General features: G+C 43.0%; 1 protein-coding gene across 6 annotated transcripts in view; it reads left to right on the top strand.

Moving 5' to 3' along the window:
* Window positions 1-17906: 17906 nt before the first annotated feature.
* The window catches only part of ARPP21 (cAMP regulated phosphoprotein 21), a 173389-nt gene continuing 168041 nt past the window's right edge, over window positions 17907-23254 (top strand). The window contains exon 1 of one of the 6 annotated variants that reach the window (XR_014710135.1): window positions 17907-18542. The gene's annotated coding sequence lies outside the window, so the exon portion shown is untranslated. Of the gene's footprint in view, window positions 18543-18655; window positions 18751-20459; window positions 20556-23254 lie in introns of those variants that run through there. The other 5 variants (XM_084618483.1, XM_084618488.1, XM_084618489.1 and 2 more) reach the window with 5 other exon arrangements.

Below are 23254 nucleotides of genomic sequence, written 5' to 3'. Positions count from 1 at the left end.
CGTACTGTCTCTGCACAGGAGGCTTTGGGGACCTCCCCTTATTCTTGGTCTTAGATTTGTTCTTGCTGGACTGGTGTCCCCTGGTCAGATCATTCAGAGGCTTTACAATCGTAGCATAGTTTTTCACAAATCTGCGATAGTAGCCACTAAATCCAAGAAAGGTCTTGAGTTTTCTGTAGGTACCTGGACATGGCCATGTAGTGAGTGCTTCTATTTTATCGGGATCAGTACTCACACCCTCTTGGGACACGATGTGACCCACATACTTCACTGAGGTTCTGCAGAACTGGCATTTGTCAATTGAAAGCGTCAGACCATAATCCTCCAACCTATCAAGCACTTTAAGAAGTCTTTCTTCATGCTCCTCTAAGGTTCTTCCAAACTCAATCAGGTCATCCAATAAACTAACACTTGCATTAAATTCATGTCTCCCACAACTTTCTCCATGAGACGTTGAAAGGTGGCAGGTGCTCCAGAAATCCCTCGGGGCATGCATTCGAACTGATAAAATCCTAATGGGCAGATGAAGGCTGTCTTCTCCTTATCTTCTTCTCCCAGAGGGATCTGGTAGTATCCACCTTGAAGATCCAACACAGAGAACCACTGGCTTCCCAGTAAACAGTCTAGGGCATCTTGGACTCGAGGCATAGTGTACTGGTCAACCACAGTACGGCTGTTTAGGGTGCGGTAGTCAATACACATCCAGATTTTCCCGTTCTTTTTACAGACTACCACAATGGGTGAGGCGTATGGGCTGCGGGACTCTGTAATGATGCCATTCGCAGCCAGCTCCTGAAGATGATGTCGCACATCTTCCATCTCAGAGAGAGCAATCTTCCTAGATCTCTCCCTGAAAGGTCGAGAGTCATGTAGTCTGATATTGTGTTCTACTCCTTTTGCACATCCCACTCGTGCAGTGAGAACACCTTGGATCTTTCACAAAGTTTCTTCCTCAGGCCATCTTTCCACTCCTCGGACACTGGTGAATCTCCAAAGTCAAACTTTGCTGGGTCTATTGTCGGAACTTGAGTTTCACTCTGGGGTTTTACAACGACTCAGGCTTAAAGAGGTCTGCTATCTTTTGTCCTTGCTTCACAACAACATCACGACTCGTTTCATTAGCAATCAGTATAGTCACGCTTTCCTGGGCTTCAGCAGGTAGGGTTATGACTCCACTGGGGATCAGCACTCCTTCATTGAGCTCTCCTCCCATCGGTTGCTCTATCATTGCTAATGTCCCTTTACTGCCTTTCAGCCAGGTACTCATGACAAGCACTTCTTGCTCCATCCTTGCAGGCACTACTAAGGGGATCGTGCCCGCGTACTTCAGTGCCCCAAGTGGTAGCTCAGATGTGTCCCTTTTAGCACTCTCAATTTTCCTATAGGCTTCAGCACAAAGCGTATGGATCATCAGGGTATTCAGGTATTGGTCTCCAGCCCGCCTTCTGCAGTAATCTGCGAGTACCTTGAAGAGACTGGAGTTGGTCCCTATCAGCACAGACACATCAGAAGTCCCTTTAGGGTCAGGGCATATTAAGGCAGCTGTGTCTACCTCTTCTCTTACCCCAGCAACCTCCTCTGGGAATTCCAGGTGCACTATGACATCCCTTGGTAGGGGTATTCATCCATGCTGAGGCCACACAGGCCAAGGCCAGTCAGTGGCTGTACAGGCAGGTGCCTAAGCATCTGTTGGTAGAATGACTGAAATATAATAGTCACTTGAGATCCAGTGTCAAGCACTGCTTTATACTCCACCCCTTCAATCCTCACCGTGACCTCTGCTCGAGGCCCTATCAGTCCTGCGGGGATCCCAGCTGGACAGTCTTTTCTGGGGGAATCTTCAAATCCTGCAGGCTTGGGGGGTCCCCGTCCCCAGACCCTCTGGCAGCTACTGGATCAGTTGGGAGAGATACTATATACTTTCCATATACTAAGGAGGGGTTTTCTTCATTACGGCACTTGGCAGCACTGTGTCCATCCTGACCACATTGGTAGCAGAAGAATTGACCTTTCCCCCTTCAGCTGGGTGGGATGGTGGCTCTAAGTGCGGGCTTCTCAATTGCCAAAGTTTGAGGCTCCTTATTCCTGGAAGTCTTAACTCGGTCAATGGTGCTTTGCAGCTCAGCTATCCGTTCCATCAGGACCTGCATTTGTTGGGCAAGTTCCTCTCTGGTGCTCACCATCAGTACACCGGCCGTTTGCAGTGGTGTTGTGCTGGCTGGCTCCGATGTTTGGGCTTCCCAAAACTCACTGGCAGCCTGCCTTTCTTCCTCCTCTCTGATCTCTTTTATCAGCTGGGAGTAACTTGGGGGATGTTCCTGTCATTCTCTTAGCTGGAGATGAAGTAGAATCGGGTTCTGATACTGAATTCCTCTTACAATTTGAGCCAGTCTGGTCTGATCCATCTGCTCAGCAGTCACTGCTCCCCTCATGACAGCCCTCTGAAGCAGTCTCTCCAGTCTCTGTATGTAGGCTGAAGCCTTCTCGCCCTTTTGCTGTAGGGAATTAAGGAACTTACAGTAGCTGTTTTCAGGGCCCTCTACGCTCCCAAAGGTGCGTTCAAGGGCCTCTAGGCACTCCTTCACACTGACCCCAGGGTCAATGAGCTTCTGGGTGCCAATCACATCTAATGCTGGGCCACCAAGGCTCTCTATGAGGCATCTTCGCTTTTCTGCATCTGGTATGGCCCACTCTTGCAGCATTTCAGTGGTATGCTCCAACCAGGGTTCAAACTCCTCCTCCCCCGCAAATAGCCTTAACTTACGACAAGAGTTTGATGCAGCATGGGACAGCACAACCTTTTCCAGTGTTTGCCCCAGAGCTTTTGTCCAATCATTGGCTGAGGCTGCAGCCTCTGAGCTAGAAGCTGCTGAGCCGGGGCCCAACAAACCTGACCTATTAGCCATTATACAAACAGTAATTTCCTCAAAATATAAGCACAAACAAACAAAATATAAATTGTTTTCCAATGTAGTGGATCACTCAACAGATGCTTGCGAGGGGTACTGACCCAGGGATCCCAGACGAGCCCCCAAAAATGTAACCCTTCTGCCTGTCAGAGTTGGCAGCAACAAGGGCCGGGTTCAGTATCTAGGGGTTCCATTCCAATAACATAATGCAAAACTGGCTCGAGCCCCCACTCAGTGACCTGGGACAAATATATACCAGCCCCGCTGGGCGGCTCCAAGAGGCAATACTTCCCCTCTCGCAAGCACATAGTCTGAGTCTAACAAAAAGCCTTTTAATAACAGAGAGAAACAATGTGGCATTATGTTGGGGAAACACCATGAACAGGATTCATAACACAACCCATGAGCAAAAAACCCACCCCAAGCAAATTGGGGCATGTCCTTTCCCTTTAGTTCTTGAGTCCAGCAACCCAAAATCACCCAAAGTCCCAAAAGTCCAATGACCCAAAAGTCTCTGTCCCTGGTCAGGGCAGCCCCAGAGTCCAAAAGTTTATCTGCAGAGTTTTACTCCCCAGTCTGGGTAAAAATGTGCTGGCGGGGGGGAAGAGGTAAGGGGCACCTTACGTGACCTTAAGCTGACTGCCCCACAGCTCCACAGGGCTCTGCTCACCATCTCACGAATGCCTCCGCTCTGCTCCACTGTCTCACGAATGGCTTCGCTCCGCTCCACACCGCACCACACAGGTCCGCTCCGCTCCACTCCCCGTCCCGCAAACTGCTCTGCTCCACCAGCTGCTCTGCTCGCCGTCCCGCAAACTGCTCCACCATATATTTTCAGGCTCCCCCACTACTTAACACAACACTCAGTGATTTCAGCTCTTAGTAATTTTAGCTCTTTTGTGATTTCAGCTTGTAGTAGGGGAGCCTCAGTGCTGGTGCACCGTTAGCCCAAAGTGAATTCAGCTCAGCAGCCTGTAACTAGACTCCTAATGGAATTAAAATTAGCTCTGATATTCCACAGTGGAGAGAGGAAGAAGTACAATTAGTATGTAAGGCCCTCACCAGGAGGCCCATGCCACCAAGTATTAATACTTGTCCCCAGCCTCTCTCAATTCACAGAGTTTTGGAACCCATGTCCCTTGCTTAGCGAGTGCTACTTAGTTGAGGGCGAGTCCCTCCATCATAACAAAAGGCCAAGTGCAGTTCCACTGTCCTTGATTCCCATAATCAGGGTAATAACAATTTATTCTTCCTGCCCCAGTAACAGAGACACTGGGGATCCCACAGCAGCCAAAGTGACCATTTGGGCAGCTATGGCCTCATTCTAGACAGGGTGGGTGTGCCTATGCAAATGAGATCAGCCCCTGAAGTTCTTTTCCACAACTTGCCATACCTCACCACCAGATGTCAGGGTGGACCTCATCCTGACTCTGCTTACATAACCATACTTGTCTCATTGATTCCTGCTTAGTATCACTTAGATATGTGTTCTTTATTAATATATTTATTCTTCTTTTATTGCAAAACCATCTCAGTAGTGTGTTTTAACGGTGGAGGGTGAGTCCTCAGCTAACTTAACAGGCTGGTGTGTCCAGTGCTTCTCTGAATGCAGTGAACTTATCTTTTATGAGTGTCCAGTGAGAGGGACTGAATGCTCCAGGGAAATGTCTCTGGAGAGCTCAGGAATTGGGATTCAGTGATTGCTGCCTGCAAGGCCAGGTTTGAACTGGCAAAATCCTGAGGAGTTTACTGAGGAAAATGTCACAGTATAACAGCAGTATCAATTGCATGAACATGCTTCCCCTTATGATTCCCCATCAGCACCAATTACTTTGCACTGTAACATTCCACCTTCCTCCTACCCCATCCCTAAAGTTATAAACCAATTGCTATGTTTGTCATAAACATTTGTGAGACATACAGTAGTTTTGGCATTGACAGAGAACTTTATGTGGAAAGAAGTTCTCATGTGATTTCCTTGTCATTTCCACACATGGGTACAAAATGGGGACCAGGCTGCCATGTAAGCCTCCTTCATGTCTCTAAAGAATAGAGTGCCTCACTCACTTTTTAATTATTTAATACATCTTTTCTTTCTCATAAATATTCTCACAGGGCCCACAGATAATAGGAATAAGGCAATATCTCAGGACAAAAAAATCCCTACCATATTTTGTTGCTTCAAACAAGGAGAATTTCATAACAAAAATGTAAATAAAGCAAAAAACCAAAAGGTTTTTAAGGTTAAATAGTATAAATATAATGCAATATTTTAAACATAATGTAAACTTTTAAAAATCATTTTTCTATAGATTATATTATTAGTACACTGATCCTGCAGACTGTTGACTTAATCAGGAGTTTGGCCTTCCTTAGGAATGGCTCTTAAAATTGTAGATGCAAAACTATCACACCACCTGCTAAACTATGATTCATTTTCCTTCACGTGACATTGCTATAAATAATAATCTCTAGTTGTTTTAATTTCTTTGTATAGGGAGGTTATAAAGATTGGTTGAAATGTTATTTTATTATGAATTTTGTGTCCTATCCTTTGATCAGCCTCTTGCCCTTTGTGTAAGTGCTATTAATAGTGGTCAAGTAGATTAAAAATGTTCAGGACTCTACCGTTTTCGTTAGAATATTATGTGTGAAACTTTCTCTGGATGATATCTCAAAATATATAGGTAGTTCAGGTCCTATTTAACTGCATGTACAACAGTTGCAGCATTTCAATACCCTTCGAGACTGGCAGCTATTAAAAGAAATGTTATAGAAAAGTTTACCCTCAACATCAAGCATCTGCAAGCAACACAGAAGTTAGAGTCATGATCCAGTCATCCTTGAGCACCTTTGACTTGATCCTGCACCACTAACATTAAGCGGATTTTTTTCATTCACTTAAATGTGAACAGGTTCAGGCTCCTAAAACTCTTTGATGGGAGTTTTGAGTGTGCATGTAAAGCCAGATCTGACCCTAAATGCAAGCCTCCCACACAATATGTGCCCATTATATGATGGTTGTTTAAGAATGTAAACAGAGATGTCATGCAAATAGGATATTTCAAATATCAGTGCCCCTATAACCCACAGTAGAAGGAGATGCAAGTAGATGGAGAACAACTGCAAGATGCACAGAGAGCAGATGGCGCTTGGGAAACCAATTCAAAGGAGCACTGTATTTAACTGTTCACTTGGGACAGCATCTCCAAGGCTAAATGCTAATTCTCTATCACATAACATAGGTTTAGCTCAGGGGTCAGCAGCCTTTGGCACGCGGCCCATCAGGATAATCTGCTGGCGGGCCATGAGACATTTTGTTTACATTGACTGTCTGCAGGCACGGTCCCCCGTAGCGAAGTGGTGCAGTCTGCAAGGACGTGTTGGCCCCCGCTTCTGCAGCTCCCATTGGCTGGGAACAGTGAACCGTGACACCTTGAGCTGTGGGGGGCTGTACCTGAGGATGGCCAATGTAAACAAAATGTCTTGCAACCCGCCAGCGGATTACCCTGATGGGCCGCATGCTGAAGGTTATCGACCCATGGTTTATCATCACTATTAGTATAGTACAAAAAGCCACCTTCTTCCAACACTTAAAGGACCGTTCGTAGAATAAGGAAAGCAGTATCATCCCTGAAGCTACTGTCTCTCCCTCTCTGCTTCACTCTAGATCTTCTGCCTAGAGCCATCCTCAGCCTCTGGTGCCTTGCTTCTAGCTGTAGCTTTAAATAAATAGCACAAATATCTGTATACCTCTTGGTTCATAATATGTTTTCAATAGCACATGACAAGGTAGGCAAAATGTAAAGTAACATCGGAGAGAATTGAGGGCCTGATTCTGATCCTTCCGGTGTTTTAAAAACTGCTGTAACTCCGTAGACTTCAGTGGAGTCTCTTAAATTATATCAGAATAATTGAGATCAGAACCAGGCCTGGAGTGAGATCAGCCTTCATCATTTTAGGGCTTGAACTAATGCCCAGTAAAGTCAATGGGAGTCTTTCCATTGACTTCAGTGGGCTTTGGATCAGCCCTCTAGGGAATATTTCATAAACTTCACACTACAGGGCATGGTTACAGACTTCCCACGCTCAACTGGCTGTTCCAGGCTAAAGCAGAGTGGTTTCATACAGGATTTGGGGTGTGTACAGTATCTATTGGCTTTCAGGGAACCCCGGATCACATGAAATAGAATAGTTTTCATGGGTGTGGGTTCTGCAGAAACTGGCTCCATATTTGCCCAGCATATTTGATTCAGCACTTGGAGCATATGGGAGTTATGCAATCATATCAAAGGGCACAATGTGGGAGAGCAGGTGACCTACAAAGCTCTTTATCTGAACAAACCCAGATTCCACGTATGCAGCATCAATCTTGGAGATTAATACAGAGCCAGCAGGTTCAAGCAAATATCCGCCCCTCCCTCCAGTACATCACAATCCTCATTTCAGCTGAATTTTTCAAAGTTCATCCATGGTTATGCATTGAATTATGCTGCCATGGCAGGATGGGCCTTTTGTCCCATTTAGACCACATTATATAATATTGCTTATAGATCATGGCTCCCAGAGTAGCAGGGCTGTTGGCTGAGGTCTGCCAGGCAAGCTTACTGTGGAATGGCATCAAAGACTTCTTTGCACATGCTCTATGGGGGCTCCTCTGATATCAGTTTCGAGTTCCATTTGGCAAATGGGACTGGAGTAACCATAGTATCAATTAATCAGCCTTTCCTGTGATTGCCAGCAAATTTAAATTTGGCTGGTGGAATCAGATTCCCAATGGCAGTGCAGGCAATGAGACATATACAGCTTTTGCAGGTTGCAGCTCAAATCATTGCAAAAACACAGAGTCCTAAATTGCTTTCCAGCACTGTTCTGTGCTCCAAAATGTCTTTCGAAGTCTTCTGGGCTCTGTTTTTTGGTATTATCTTTGTTATTCTGACGGGCAGTAATTTATATTTGTCATGACTACTCTTCATTTGGCTGGTAGCAACTTTGTTTTCTTTTTCTTTTAGCTGAGGAGAAGTCCAGGATTTTGAATAATTAAACCAGATGAATAGTTGATCTTGGTGATGCAGCACATAACACTGAAACCTCTTATGTAAAACCCATGTGTTTTTACCTCTGCTGTCTAATGGGCTTGAATGAGATTTAAAAAAAAAAAGTTGACATGAAAAATTAAAGATGATGATAATAATAGACATTATTATCCTGTTTGCTACATGCCGCTAATTTAGGGAGATTTCGATTTCTCCTGGGGAACTGCTTGATGTATATTTGTTTTCAATTAAATTTGCATATGTTGCTTTAAACTTGATTTTATCCCTATATTTGCTTTTGCTGAGGGGAAAAAATAAATGTATCATGTCCCCCCTTTATTACAACAGGAGCCTAAAATTGTGGGCATTAAAAAGAGGTGGTGAAGCTGGATCATTACTCATAAGCTTTTATGTAATGGGAAGCTAAAATTCATTAGCTTTATGTCAGAGTGACTGCTGAGAGACTACATGTTGTGAAGGAGTGCAAGTGTGTAAATAATAATGAAAGTCATTAGTGCCATTCAGTATGTAAGGATGTCATAAATGTAATTGGAGCAGTAAAGTGAAATCCGTGATGACAAACATCAACACGACAAAAAGAGTGAAAATGCGGTTATCTTTAGTTTGACAGATTATGCCAGCTTCCTGGGGGAGGCCCAGATGGTGTACAGGAACACGTTATGAACAGTGATATTTTAATATTTTCATTATATGATATTTGGGAATACGTCACAAACACACAAGGAGGTTTTGCATTTTGTGAACCTGTAGGGCCTTGCAGAATACAGAGTTTACTACTGACTGACTGAAACAATAGATAGGAAAAGTTCTCGCACTGCTTAGAGATTTTGCTTTTGATGTTGTGATAACTGTGAGGCACAATGCAGCATGATGTTACGAGGTTGTTAAGTTTCCTGTCTTTCTAGATATGCAGTTTGAATGTTTCTTTCTTTAAAAAAGGGGGAGGGAGAAAAGGAAGAAAATGATTTAACAATTATGAGGGAAATTATATGATGCTAAAATTGTACCGTGTTCTGCGGTTTCAAAGGAGGGACTTTCTACAGTATTGTGCATTGCAAAGGCTGTAATTTTAGGATATGAAAAAATGTAGATTACAAAACAAAGAAAAATTTAAATATGTCTATTGGTTAAGGCAAAGCGAAACAAAAAGAAGGCAGCTGGAGAAAATTTGGGGGTATTAGGGATAAGAAAATGTATTATTTTAAGGGCAGGGAATGATAAATAACTGTGCTTGGGAATGAAGTCTGAGGGTCTGACAGTACTGGAAACTAAGGAGTTCTTTCTGTGTTTTGTTTAAGGTACAGTGCCATTTGGTGTTGAACAGATCCAATTTTTAGATCAGCAATTGTTCATTCTTTGTAGTAACTCCCCTGCAATAGAGTAACAGACATGAAAGTCCCTTCCAAATGGAAGAGAAACAGTGTGAATTACTGGACTGATACCAATCAATCACGTTTTGTATTAGACCCTTTTGGCCTGAGACACGGTCCTTTTTGAGTGAGGCCAATCAGGGAGGATCTCCGGGATGCTGGCCATGGGAGGGTTACTGTGACTGACACTAGTATGCACTGGTAATAGACTGATATTTATTTCCTGGCCCATGTCACGTGAATTGGACCATGGTTGTAACAGTTGTCACTAACCACATCTCCTATGGAGACCAAACTATTCCCCTGTTACATGACAGAAACTGTTTGATACAGTTTTATAAGTTTACCAGCACGCTCGTGCATCACACCATTTTTTATATGGGTTAAAAAGAGTTCTACACAGTTACACAGTGGGGAATGTTTCCACTGGCTCTGGAGCTTGCTGCTACGCTTTGGGGTTGTGCATGTGACATGACAGTCCTATGCAGGAGTAATATACTGACTATACTGCAGTATGGGTCTATCTGCCTGTTTTAGTCAGTCATCTAGTGAGGAGAAACAGAAGAAACAGTAAAGAAAGGGCTGTCGGATACCTGCTCCCTCTAGCAGCTTCTAAAGTGCTGGTATTGGAAGGCATGATGTGGCACAGTTCTTAATTCCTGGTTGCTTCATATCTTTTGCCACATTTCTGTGCTGTTTTGTTCATAAAGTATGATGTGGTCCTGAGGGGGCAAACAATTCATCTCACATTGAGTATGCAGGAAAATGATAGGTCAGAAAAGTGCATTAGGTTCTCTACTCCCTCCATGCGCAGAGTTCCTGACCTACATTTGAACTTGCCTATGTGTTACCTGCTGCTCCTCACACTGACTAGGTTAATGGGGGTGGTTGTTTTATTTATTTATTTATTTATTTTACAGAGGTAGAAACTTCATTATTTTAACTTGGATGCAGTTCTCTCGTCACAAGGGCCATGGATTTTTATATTGGCTCATGTGGAGGTTCTATAGCAGCCTCTCCCTTATTTTGCATCATCCTTGTTTGGCTGAAACATATTTTTAATGATTTTTAAAACTCCGGTTAGTCTATTATTGCTGCAGCAATAGTATTTGACTAGCTGGGATTCAGCACCCACAAATATTACAGGCCCATCTTGAAGCCCTTTCTCAGTTTGTACTTCTGTCCTTTGCTCAGGCAAAATTCCCATTTTGACTTCAATAGAAGGGGTACCTAAGTGATGACACAATAAAATGGAGGTTCCAATTGCCTACTTCCTCATGTAAACCCCCAAGAAGTGGGGCCTCAACAAGAGGAGTTTTCTGAGAACCTCATTAAGGAAATATGTCCCCAGTCATCAAGGAGGCACACTTTTTGATAAACCTATCCCAAGGCTATCCCGCAAGCCTCACTAGGGTTGCCAACTTTCTACTTGCACAAAACCAAACACCCTTTCCCCACCCCCTGCCCCACCCCTCCTCCAAAGTCCCGCCCCTTCTCCAAGGCCCCAACCCCCCTCACTTACCCCCCCCCATTGCTCGCTCTCCCCACCCTCACTCATTTTCAGTGGGCTGGCTCACTGGGTTGGGATGCGGGGGGGTGAGGGCTCTGGCTAGGGGTGCGGGCTCTGGTGGAGGTCTGGGGATAAGGGATTTGAGGTGTAGGAGGGGGCTCTGAGACCGAGGGGTTTGGAGGGCGGGAGGGGGATCAGGGCAGGGGGTTGGGGTGCGAGGGGGTTAAGGGTGCAGGCTCCAAGTGGCGCTTACCTCAAGCAGCTCCCGGAAGCAGCGGCATGTCCGTTCTCCAGCTCTTACACATAGGGGCTCTGCAATAACAAGTAATTTGACATCTTCACTGAAAAAATATGGGGAATTCCCCTTGCGCATTTGGATGAAATAACTATTTATAGATATTTGCCTTGTAAGAACTACAACACCCAACTCCTATTGGCATCAGGTACAGACCCACCCCCCCAATGCTAGGCTCAGGCATTAAAAGAATAAAAATGTATTTGTAAATTATAGGCCTGATCCTGCACCCCCTGAAATCAACGGGAGCAGTCTAAGCCTGTGAAAATCCTAAGCAGCCATTTTAGAGCAAATCAAATGTTTCTGTTGGTATGAGCTAGGAGGATGACACACATGCAGGGGAAGTTTCAAAGGGGTGATTTGGATGTGCAGCAGTGAGTACTCTTGAATGCTTTGGGGTTGGGGATAAGGTAGACAGTGCCAAAGTTGGGCCACAAAAGACAGGAAGAATAAGTAGAGAAGTCACCTGCAAAGACTTTTACTCAGCATTCCTCTACCCATTAGAAATCTACTAACCACTGTGTGCAAGTCACCAGCTAACTTTTCATTCGTTCGAAAGGATGGTGCCAGTCCACCCGATGGCAGGATGTAAATGGAGTGCAGGCTTCTGCCAGGAAAGGGAGGGGATGGGGTCTTCCTAGTGCACTTAAAATGCTGCACCAGAAATGTGCTTATGTGAGCAGCAGGGCTTTAATAAAGGCACCAAGGAGACAGAGAGTTTTGAGAACTTCAGCAGTTGTTGTGCAGCTCCCTCCTTACAAGTAACACTACACAGCCATGCGTAGTAGCTGATGGCAGGAAGCAGCACAGGATGGGAGGGGTATGGTGACATTTACCCATTTATAAGGGCTAGTCAGAAAAAGCACAGTTAAAGCAATGGTCAGGAAAAGTGGATTTTATTTAGAAACTGCTGTGTGCTTGTGTGTGTGTTGCCATTAAAAAGGAGAAAGGGCAGGCAGATGTGTCCCTATGCAACCAGTGGGTGAAGGAAGGGGATAACAGGGCTCTCTCAGTTGCAATATGCAAATTTAATTGACATGGACAGCCTATTAGTATGGGTATTACGGACCTCTAATCTTAACCTATTGTGCTTAGTATATCTGGTGTCATTTCAATGAAAAGCAGAGAAGCTCAGGCTCACCCATAACATAGTTATAGACAATGTACTGGACTACACACATCTGCCTTGACAGATACAGACTGAGTATGTACAAGCAGAAATGTATCTGAACCTCGTGTAGCATATAATAAAGTACAGGGCAACCCCATTCATATCACCGTGGGCAATGGGCAACCGAACAGCTTATCGGTGGAAAGCCATGGAGCAAGAGAATATCTCTTCCTCTCATAGTGATAGTCCCCTGTATACACCCACCCACATGCCACAGTGTCTCAGTAAGGGCCCCTTGCTTCCATCGAAGTGTATCATGGTCATGATGTAATGTTACACTATTTTTCACCAAATAACCTTTTAGTTTTCATTCCACAAATGTTGTCCTTTATGGTGTAGTTCTGCTATTACTGCCCTCACTGGGCTATTTGTAGAGGATTAATAAGGATTCCTTTCTTTAGACATGCTTCTCTATCATGATTTAACAGATACACCTGTGCTGATCCACCTGCTCCCCTAGAAGGGAAACTCAGCCACTAGAATCCTCTAGTCAAGGCTCTTTTCTGCTTGTGCAGCTCAGGTATCTAGAGAGTAGGAGAATATAGTCATGCTTACAGCACATCCACCAGCTGCTTCCAGTAGCTCACTTCACATGACTCCGAAGCACGATCTTTGCAAACGGGGCACCACTAAAACTAGTCCTATGTTCAGTTTCCCCGATGGATCAGACACCCATTCCCTAATCTGGACGAGGCTTCTTCTTTTAAACTCCACTCTGAACTCACTGCTGCAGTACAGTCTTCCCTTGCTGCTCCCCAGGGCAAGTCAAGAGGTGAGTGCCAATGATGTTGCTTGTGGTCCTATGGCAGGACTAGTGTCAAGTATGCTAAGGACTTTGGTAACCCTAATAGGAATGGAGTGGGTGTGGCTTCCCATATGTCTCCCTTGAACTCACAATCTAGGGGCATGATGGCTTCCATGGTGAGTCTGTGCTGCTGGGTTAATTGGGCCTCCATGAAGCCTCCTTAGGTCATAGATCCTAATGAAAGGTATTGGCATCTCCTCAGCCTCTGAGAAAGAGCAAGCCTTCACCCCCTTTTTTGGCTTGAATAGAGACCACTGTAACATGGTCAGGTGTTGTGCAGTCCCCACACTGAAATGCACATCCCAAAAAAACCACCATCACCACCCTCAATTCAGTAGTCACTTTTCCTCTCACCCACTTCCGTCCCTCCTCTAGCTAGCTAGCTAGCCAGCCTGCCTCACTGAGGATTGGAATTTCTCTGCCTTTTGTGTTCATGCCCTCCTGCATGTTTGTTTTTATAAAATCAGTTGAAGTGGGATTTCCAGGTGTGTGCAGAGTCCAGAGCAACCAATCAGGGACTGGTGCCTGAATTGCTTAATCTGCACCTGCTGATTAGTTCTGTCTCTAATGTAACTAAAAGTCTGAAAGCAGGTGTTTGAGCACTTTGTGGGGCTTCTGAGCACTTTTGAGAATCCCAATTGAGTAGCTAGTCCCACATCTATCCAACTCAACCCCTAGAATGCTCAGGTAACTTGAGTGCAAACTGCTGATCTGCTCTGAAAATATCCTGTGCCCCCAAAATAATACAGTGAGCCCCCTTTTGCAGCATGCGATTGGTCATTTACACCTGTGCCAGCTTTTGAACATTTTAATGCTAAAACTCAAATTCCTACTGACTCCCTTGAGAGCTATAGATGAACGGGGACTGCAGTTCCTGGCTCTGAGATGGCTCGGAAGGCAATATCCTGTGGGGTGTTGGGGCATGCTTAAAAAGATAGGCATTACTCTCTGGACTTCATAAAAAACATGTTTTTGGGAGACATAGATTTGGTACATCAACCATTTGGGATCTCAGAGAGAAACTTAAAGGGGATTTTGAATGTCAAACACAAAAAAATGATGCTTTGCTTTTAGTGGGAAAAAAAAATCTTCCTGAGCACTGTTAGTAACAGATTTTTTTTTTAAAAGGTAGTTCATTGATGTTCCTCTCAGGAGAACTAGTCAACAGAGCAGGGGTCTGATCCTACTCCTAATGAAGTCCATAGCAAAACTCTGATTGACTTCAATGAGGATCGGATCAGAATTTAGTTTTCCTTTACATTCTCATATGTGTCTGAGCTTGAATGACTTTGCTAATTTTACATTAGGCATGGGGTGCTATTGACTGAACCTAGAATAAATATTTCAGTTCTACCAGCAATGTATTTAAAAGCAGAACAGTATTTGACTATCTTTGTGCTTCAAATTTTCATTTTAAATAGGACTATAACATTTCTACCCCCCATCTGCATAAGGTAAATTTGGTACAGTGCTTAAGACATCAAAACTGAAAAACATTTTATTTTTCAAAATAAAAACTAACCCCTTTTCAGAATCTAATCTTAAAATGATCCACTTATCTACATTATAGTAACTTAATCCAAATCATCCCAGATCTCCAAACCACCATTTGCAATGTGTAGTTTGCATATTACCTAGCTTTCACTGCAAAATGATTAAAGCCTGAGGAAATGCGCAACCAGTAATACAAGCTCATAATATTATATTAAAAATGACTATGATATAATAGCACAGTGGTTCAGGGAGTACAGGTGTGAATCTCTGTGCATACACAGACATAACAAACTTATAAACTCATTTATGCTTTGGAAACCAAACACCTTTTTCTAGATTTATAAACATCAATCTATACTGCACACAGAGCACAAGCACAGTGACTTGCTCACTCAGTGTGAAAATATCAGGCCAAATACTATGTATAGTTCTTACTCAAGCCAAAACTTCCACTGGGAGGTGGGGGTGGGGGGAGTGTGTGTGTGTGTGTGTGTGTAGGAACTGCACCATCTGGCCTATTTAGACCCCAATCCTCCAAGCTAGTTGGCCTGCACAGAGCAGTTTGCAGGGTTAGAGCCTCAAGTGTGCACTACAGGCCAACTGACGTGCTAAATCTTAAGGTTCTAGTGGAGATTTTATGCCTAGATATCATTTTTTAAATACTCCTGAACCCAGATTATGCAAAAGATAGCAATGGGCACGATAGAGTTCTGAAAAGTTTGTCTTGAGTACTACATGCCAAATTCTGCCCTGGTTACAGACACAACTCCTGACGTATGTGAGAAAACGTGTCCTATGTGTGTTACGAGTCAGCACAGGGAGCTGCAAACTGTTGTCACACTCCTCAGAAATAGTAAATAGCTAATGATTTTTCCTTTCTATGTGCGGGGAAGATCCTAAAGGGGGAAGTAAGATACATTGATTCAGGTCTTTGAAAATGTCAGACACATACCTGACTATAAAAAGGTCTGAGGGGGCCTCTAAGGACGGGGGCAGATGTGTTTGGAACAAGTCACCTTTCCCAGGTCTGGAGCTTCTAGTACAGGGGCTAATGTGCATATCAGATTTTGTGTACAACTCATATTTTTTGGAGTATTTTATTTAAATTGCTGGAGCTGGTATTTTTCTCTAGCATTTGATAAATAATGTTTACCAAATGGTAGAGAATGAACATGCAACGTATGTTAGCTCTGACAGCAAACTGCCACCATCAGATATTAACCCATAGGGTTGGTTGGAACAAAGAATGCCAAGTCTGTAGCTTATATGTCCATATACACACAGAGTCCAAATGTAATATCCTTAGACTTCCATCTCCCCCATCAGAAATCACCCATATAATCTGTGGAGATGAAGTGGCTCTTCTGCTGTTTTGCATGTCCATTATATGTAATAACAGAGTCTGGAAACACCACCTAACTAGGCTTGCTTGCTTTCTCTCGCTTCTTCCCCCTGCCCTACCCTCTCTGGCAGGCAGGCAGGCAGGCAGATGTTGCAGTGTCTGGTTAGGGGATGAGTGATCCTTCAACATCCTAATGCGGTTTGAGTTCTCACTGCTTCACTGGATAGCTTGCTAAGTAGTAGGTGGGCCAGTTGAAGTGGCGAAACTGGCCTGCTCCATGGGATACATGAGGTGTGTCATTGTGCAGAATCAGGCCCTCTATATTTACATGCAAGGTCATATTAGCTCTGAGAGACACTTGGTCTATAGTAAGGCAGAGCAAGCATATTAAAAGAAAAGTCAAAAGAACTGAACCTGCCCTGTATATAAAACTTAAAAGCTTACTACCCCTAGCATGAAAAAACTTCTTTGCACTGTCATGAAGAACTATTCACCCTGATAAGGATTGCTTATCACCTTTTCTAAGCTATTTTTGTTTGCTATATTTTGTAGTGTAAGAATATGTTAAATAATGAAATTTAAAGTGGAAGGAGCCATACATTAATAGGAATAAGCCACAGCAGGAGGTGCATTAGTACCATAAGCTTTTGGTGCACTTGGCTGAATGACTCTGATCACTTCAGGCATGCACCAACAGTCGGCTAATGTACACCCTGTTGTGGCGCATTGCTTGTTATATTTGTACGGTCTGCTTTTAAAAGCAGGTGTTAGCTTCCAAGGGAGAGAGATTTCAAGGGCTTCAGGATAATACTTCATAAAGAAAATATTTCGCCCCCCTATGGAGTTGTCTTCACTCGCCTTGTTAATTAGTTCTCTTTTACATTTGTGATCATGGAGAATTGTATCTTGTGACAAAGGTTTTTGTTTTAAAGTACAGAACTAAGAGTTCATTTTAAAACTATCTGTTAGAAAAGCAATCTCTGTGTGTGCAAGTTAGATTATCTGTAGTGCTCTAGACAAAAGTGAACAGCATATTTCATACTATTTTATTTGTTTATGCTGTATGCTTATTTCCTGTTTGTTTTTCATATATAGGATTACTAATTACAGCTACTACCGGAGGCTTCTGTCTCCTTTCAGGTTATTGTAATATGGGGCATTGTACTATATACACGATTATTCACAGAACATGCATTTCCAGCAGTTGAATTGCTGGATCTGCTCTAAATGATCTATGGCCATTACAGCTGGGACTGTACAGTGCAGCTATAATTTTGGTGCATATTAATAACCACGTAGCAAAGAGGTAAATGCCCTTTCCTCTGCTGGGGAGCAGAATGATCGGCTGGATGTATTCAACTGGGCAAACGGGGCTGCAATTGTCAAAGGGGTGATCTATTAGACATGTTTCTCCCTGCTTTATTGCGTGCAGCAAAACTCTGAAAGAAATATGATCAAATGAGAAACTAGCTGCAGCCCTGCAGAAGTGGGGGGAGGGAGGAAAAGAGGGGATCATTCGTGTGCCCCCTTTTCAGGGGTCTTATCCGCTCCCACCCAACAACCTGCTGCAGTGTCTTTTTCCTCCACCAGTTCCGCTGATCAGTGCAGATGCTGTCAAATTTCACGGAGCACCACCACCGCCACTAGTAATTAATCCTCCTCTCCCCAAACCTGTGCTAAACTGTCTTCCAGCCTCAAGGGGCCACTTTTTTTTTTGTTGTTTTTGTTGGAGTGGGGTGGAGGGGCGCGGAAAGGAGATGTGGGGGGGGGGGTGTCAGCCAAGCCCAAGAAATTGCCCGAGACTAATGAGCCTTTTCCTTATTAGTGTGTTCCTGGGCTTTGTTTGCTCGGGGCTGGGCGGGGGGGGGGGGGCAGCGTGAATGGATGGCACAACCTGCAGGAAACACACACACACATTACACGCGCTGCAGCTCGGGCAGCGCCTCTCCCGCTCCGCTGCGTGAGGGTGAGGAAGGGAGGGGGCGACCCGGCCCCATGGCAGCGGCCGCGGCGGAGTCGCCGGCAGCTGCGGCGGCCGGGCTCGAGCCAGCAGCATGAGCCCGGGCAGCGCGCGGGGAGCGGAGCGGAGCCGGCGCGAGCAGAACGCGCTGCCTCGGGTCCCAGGCGCCGCGCGCCGCAGCGTGGGCGGGGAGAGGGAGAAAGAGAGGGAGCCTCGCGGGCGGGCAGCGCAGACGGCGGGCGCGCGAGCCAGCGAGCGCTCAGAGCCGGAGTCGGGGCTCGAGCGAGAGGACAGGCAGCGAGAGAGGGGTTAGCGCAGGGCGGACAGAGGGATACATAAAGGGCAGGGAGAGGGAGGGACAGACAGCGGCACAGCAGCGAGAGGGAGACAAGAGGCAGCGGGAGCCAGCTGGGCGAGTCACACAGACCCACGCGCCCAGAGAAGTAGCGTCTCCTCCCGAGTAGCAAAGGGGGCGAGGAGGAGGAGGAGGAGCAGCAGGCAGAGACCATGTCTTTCAGGAAGACCGCCACTGTACTGTAACAGCACCGCAGCTGCAGCAACATAAACACACACGCCAAAAAAGCCCCACACCGCCCAGAAGCTGGGGGCAGATCCAGTTTGCAGGCAAGGTAAATCCAAAAAGCTGTGGACCATCCGTGTGCTGTGTGTTCTTTGTTGTTATGATGTTGTCTCCCCCACCCCACCCCTCGCATGTGTTTTCTGTCGTTTTGTTGCAATCATCCGCACCCTCCCCCCAATTTTTAATTTTTGTGGCCAGCGTGGCTTAAATGTTGGAGATTGAGGAGCAGAGAAACAGGAGCTGTGCATAGAACAAAGGTTTGTGTTTATTGCGTGCAATATGCAATGAGCTAAGGTGACTTCAAGGCTCCTACTTTAAGATGTGATATTTACAACAGCATTAGATTCACATTTTAGTGGAAGAGGGGAAATTGGTTCTGCAGTTGCTAGACTGGTAGCTGAGTATTGCACAGGAGCACTGTAGTATTTGGGTTTTTACAAAATAAAATATGAATTTGCTATTAAAGAAGACTGTTTTAATTTATTTATTGATGGTGTTGTATGTAGTGTTCTTCTACCTTGTGTAGCGTTCACATGGAAAGATATGGACAGATGTTTAGAAAGTTTTCCTGGTGAGGTCGGACACATTTCTGATAGCTAAATATGAAGTGGATGCTATATGCAGTGTTATTATTCAGACCATAAATGTTTCATTTGCGTTGCATAGTAAATAACAGATGGCAGATAATTTAAGGATTATATTAAAACTGGGGGGAAATACAAACGTAAAGATGATCAAAGTGGTAATAGGTGCTGCAGGAGCTTCCAGGAGCATTGTTTTACGATAGGGCAGTTTGGGTAATAGTAGTTCTGTCCAGTTTTAGTAAGTTAAAATAATTAGCCTGAGTCTGCTTTTCAGAAATTGAGTTCAACCTTATCGAGAAATTTAAAATCTGTATTTTAATAAGAAATACAGAAAGACGTAGTAATTCTAACAACTCTTTTAGTAATCAAAGCTTTAAAAACTTACCCACTGACTTGTGAAAATTAATGAAAAAATTGGAATGATTTTTGCATTATCTTTGCTAGAAGAAAAACATTTGGGACGGTTTAATACTTGAGTGTTCCTATTGGGTAGTCATTTTGTTTGGCAAAACATGTACCATGTGCTTTGTTAGCATCATTATTTTATAAGATTGTGATCATGCAAGAAAATAATAGTCTGGAAACCATATGTTTATTGTTAAAAATTTTAGCTGTTTACCATGTTCATAAATAGTGAATGTTACCGTGCTGCTACTGTTTATTAAAATTTTGCATATTTGAATGTGTATTGTTTCAACTGCATTGTTTATATCTATAAACAAGGCATGCACTCATTCAGTGCACCCATTCTTGTGCAACTTTGTTGTTGTTGTTGTTGTTGTTATTTATTTTACTTACTGTTTCAACCACCTGGAATATCTCTACATTTCTGGTTCATGTTTCTATAGTGGGTCTGTTGTCCCCCCGCTCCTCAGGTGTATACATTGCCTTTTTTAAAAAATGAATCCCAGTGTTACTGTAACATGACAGTCCTGTAAACATATTGAGTAATGAAACCAAATGAGTAGATATCAACACAGTAGGTGGGTTGATTTGCCGCTGTGATGCTTCTGACCACTGCGCTTCACTAGATGTATGAATCAATATGTATTTCTCTTACAATCCTCCAAAATTGACTCTGCAAATTTTAACCAAGTACGAACAATTAAAGTAAGTTGTTGGGGATGGGAGAGGGAAAAATTGTTAAGCTGGCCTTCAACTTTTCAGTCACATAATTTAACTGCACACTAATTTTTGTTTTAACAGTCTTCATCATGGATCGAGGCAAGTTTGTGTGCACAGTTAGGCTTGCAAATTACTAATCTCACCTTGACTTTGCCTCTCAGTTCCCAACTGAGCATGGTTACCTTGAGAACTGTGGCATTAGCACTGTTAGAGCATGCTCTGCTTGGGAGTTCGGGTGTGTTCTATTTTTAATGCTATTTAATGAAGAAGCTTTTCACTCTGCAATGAAGGAAGCATAATGGAAGAGCAGAGCAATGGTTGGTTATGGATACTGAAAAAGGAAAATTGCAAAGGTAAAAGCAGACAATGAGATATGGTGAATAATATTCAGATCCTTTCAATATATTTATATTGGTCTAAGATAAATGAAAATTCAATTGTAAGAAAAAGCTGATTCATTCGATGTTTTAAATAAACGTTTTTTGGGGGGGGTGTCTAAAAAGAATGTTTAAAAATAAAAAAGTACCTTAAAAGTTGTAGAAGACATAAATGGTGGATAGAAATTGTTGCTTTACGGAACTGTTGATTAATCTGTATATTCTGACATTATACAGATATATTATCTAACGAAAATTATGCCATTTTGATGCAGATCATTTCATGTGAAATGTTTAATGATGAAATAACATTATTTTAAGAAATATTTTTAAATGTACCTGTTTTCTTGTGAATTTAGTGCTTACGTCTGTTGTTTAAAATTTGTACATTTTATGGCGATAGCAATCAGAAGCAGAAGTTTCTGAGTTTTTCTGTCTCTCAGTACTTAAAAGTTGTTTCAGTGAATATCGCATAGCATGTAATATTTTCAGAAAGCAAACAACTCTAAACCTGGAGTGATATATGTGAGGAAAAGAAAATACCTATAGACTTATTACAGTGAATATCATTATGCAAATGTCTTTAGATACTCTTTTAAAATGCTTTTTTTTACGGGGAAGTGTTTCATAAATCTTAGCCAGAAAAATATTCACTGGCTATTTGCAGCAATCCACATATCCAGCATCGTATAAAGAGGCTAGTCCTTGATTAAAGATGTCACACACAAAATAATTTTGTTCCCCTGCTACTGTCCCTACAATATTACAAAATATTGGTCTAAGTAATTTTTGAAAGGTCCAATCCTGCTAACATTCATGAAGCTTGTCCTTAAATCTGTGTAGTCCTGTTGATTCCCTTGGGGTTAAGAATGCAAGTAAGGGATGCTCACTTGAGCAAGGGTTTGTGAGATCAGACCCTAGGAAACTAAATGACATAGACAATATAAAGAACAGAATTAAATCAATGAGAACATTAACACAATCCTCATTGTAGGAAATAACTCAAATATAGTATAAAAAAGTGTCTTTGAAACTTGATCCATGCAGAGTATTGAGACACCAAATTGTGCTCACTCTAAGGATTCAGGTTATCCCGAAGACCTCACTGGGACTACTTGCGTGAGTAAGGCAAGCAGCAGTTGGCCTAATAAAACACTAATATGGGGTAGCGAAAAAAAACCTGAAAAGATATAAGAAGTTTTAAACTACAATATGTTCTTGGTTTCCACCCAGTTAAAGGGTCGTATGGTTTAATCAAGTATTTTAGCTTAGAATTATGAGTACACTTATTGAGAAAGTGATTCTAGAATTAGTGTTCCTTTTTAATCTTGAATTCCTTGTGCACACAAAGCTCCCAGTACATAGAAGGAATGTGGGATCTTGTCCAAAGGTTGCATCAGTGTCCCAAATACCGGGACGAATCTTTAGCTGCTGTAAATTGGTGTAGCTCCATTGACTTTAGTAGAGCTGTGTTGATTTGCACCAGCTGATGATCTGGCCTGCCATTTATAATGTTCCAGGTTCGACTATCCAGATTCACATTGAGTAGCAGCTTACTCCATGAGTAGCACCATGGATTTCTGTGGATTAGTTGCAGAGTAAGGAATTATATAGCGTATGCAAGGTTGGCAGTACCTGGCATATAGGGAGTACTCCCAAAATAATGGCTTGGTACAAAGCTTGTTGAAGACAATGGGAGTCTTTTTAGCCCAATGTCTTTATTTAGATGTAAAGAGAATTTGAAACTCAAATGATCATTTAAAGGGAATGCTATGAATTTTCAATGAATTTATTATTAAAGATTGGTCAGTTGAAAAGTAATGTGACTGCAGTACCAATCAACTTGTAAAATCTTTTTGTCCCTTTGCTCATTCATTTATGAGATGTGAAGTTTTGTTCTGTGCAGGTAGTAACTCAAGCAAGCGGGTCATTGTTTTACATCCTGAAGAATGAAACATATATTAAATTAAAAGGAATAAGTGCGAAGGATTGTGTAAATTCCAGCGGAAAGAGAGCGGTTCTGAAGAAGTCCTAGAAATACTAGATACAGACAAGCATATCTTTGCATATGGTAATGTGCACTTCTGTAGTACTTTCCATCCCAAAGCTTGCTTAATTAAGCCTTACACCATCCCTGTGACACAGGTAAGTATGACTTTCCCCATTGTAAGAGTGGGTAAACTGAGGCACAAAGTGATTAAGCGACCTGTCCAAACTCACATAGCTAGTTTGTGACACAGCCTGAAAAAGAACCCTGTCCCAACTCCCATTCCTGTGCTTTAACTACCAGACCATGTTTTCTGTCTTATTGCCGTTGGTTTGTTTTTCAAAGTTTACCGCTTTTGATATGCTGACAAGATGGCTTTCAGAAAGACATAGATGAAAATAAAACTACATTAAAAATCACGTGTGTATAGTAGTACAATTTTATGATGATTTTTGCTTTTTTTTTTTTTTTTTTTTAAATTGTGCCTAACTGGTAAATGAGGCACCTTTGACACAAGTAATCAATGGTATGGATAACTGATACTTTTAATTTTTTATGGATAGCACATCTATATTCCCATTGGTACCCCGTTATAAGTTATGAATTGGATAGTTGATAATTCCACGTTAAGAAATGTTTCCAGTAGGATACTTATTATAGGGCAGTACCGCAAACTCCACCACAAGGT

Source organism: Lepidochelys olivacea, assembly GCF_965140295.1.
Source record: "Lepidochelys olivacea isolate rLepOli2 genome assembly, chromosome: 2".
In the NCBI taxonomy this organism is placed as follows: domain Eukaryota; kingdom Metazoa; phylum Chordata; order Testudines; family Cheloniidae; genus Lepidochelys; species Lepidochelys olivacea.
Note: the sequence above shows the minus strand (reverse complement) of the source record. Positions and strands in the feature narration are given on the sequence as shown.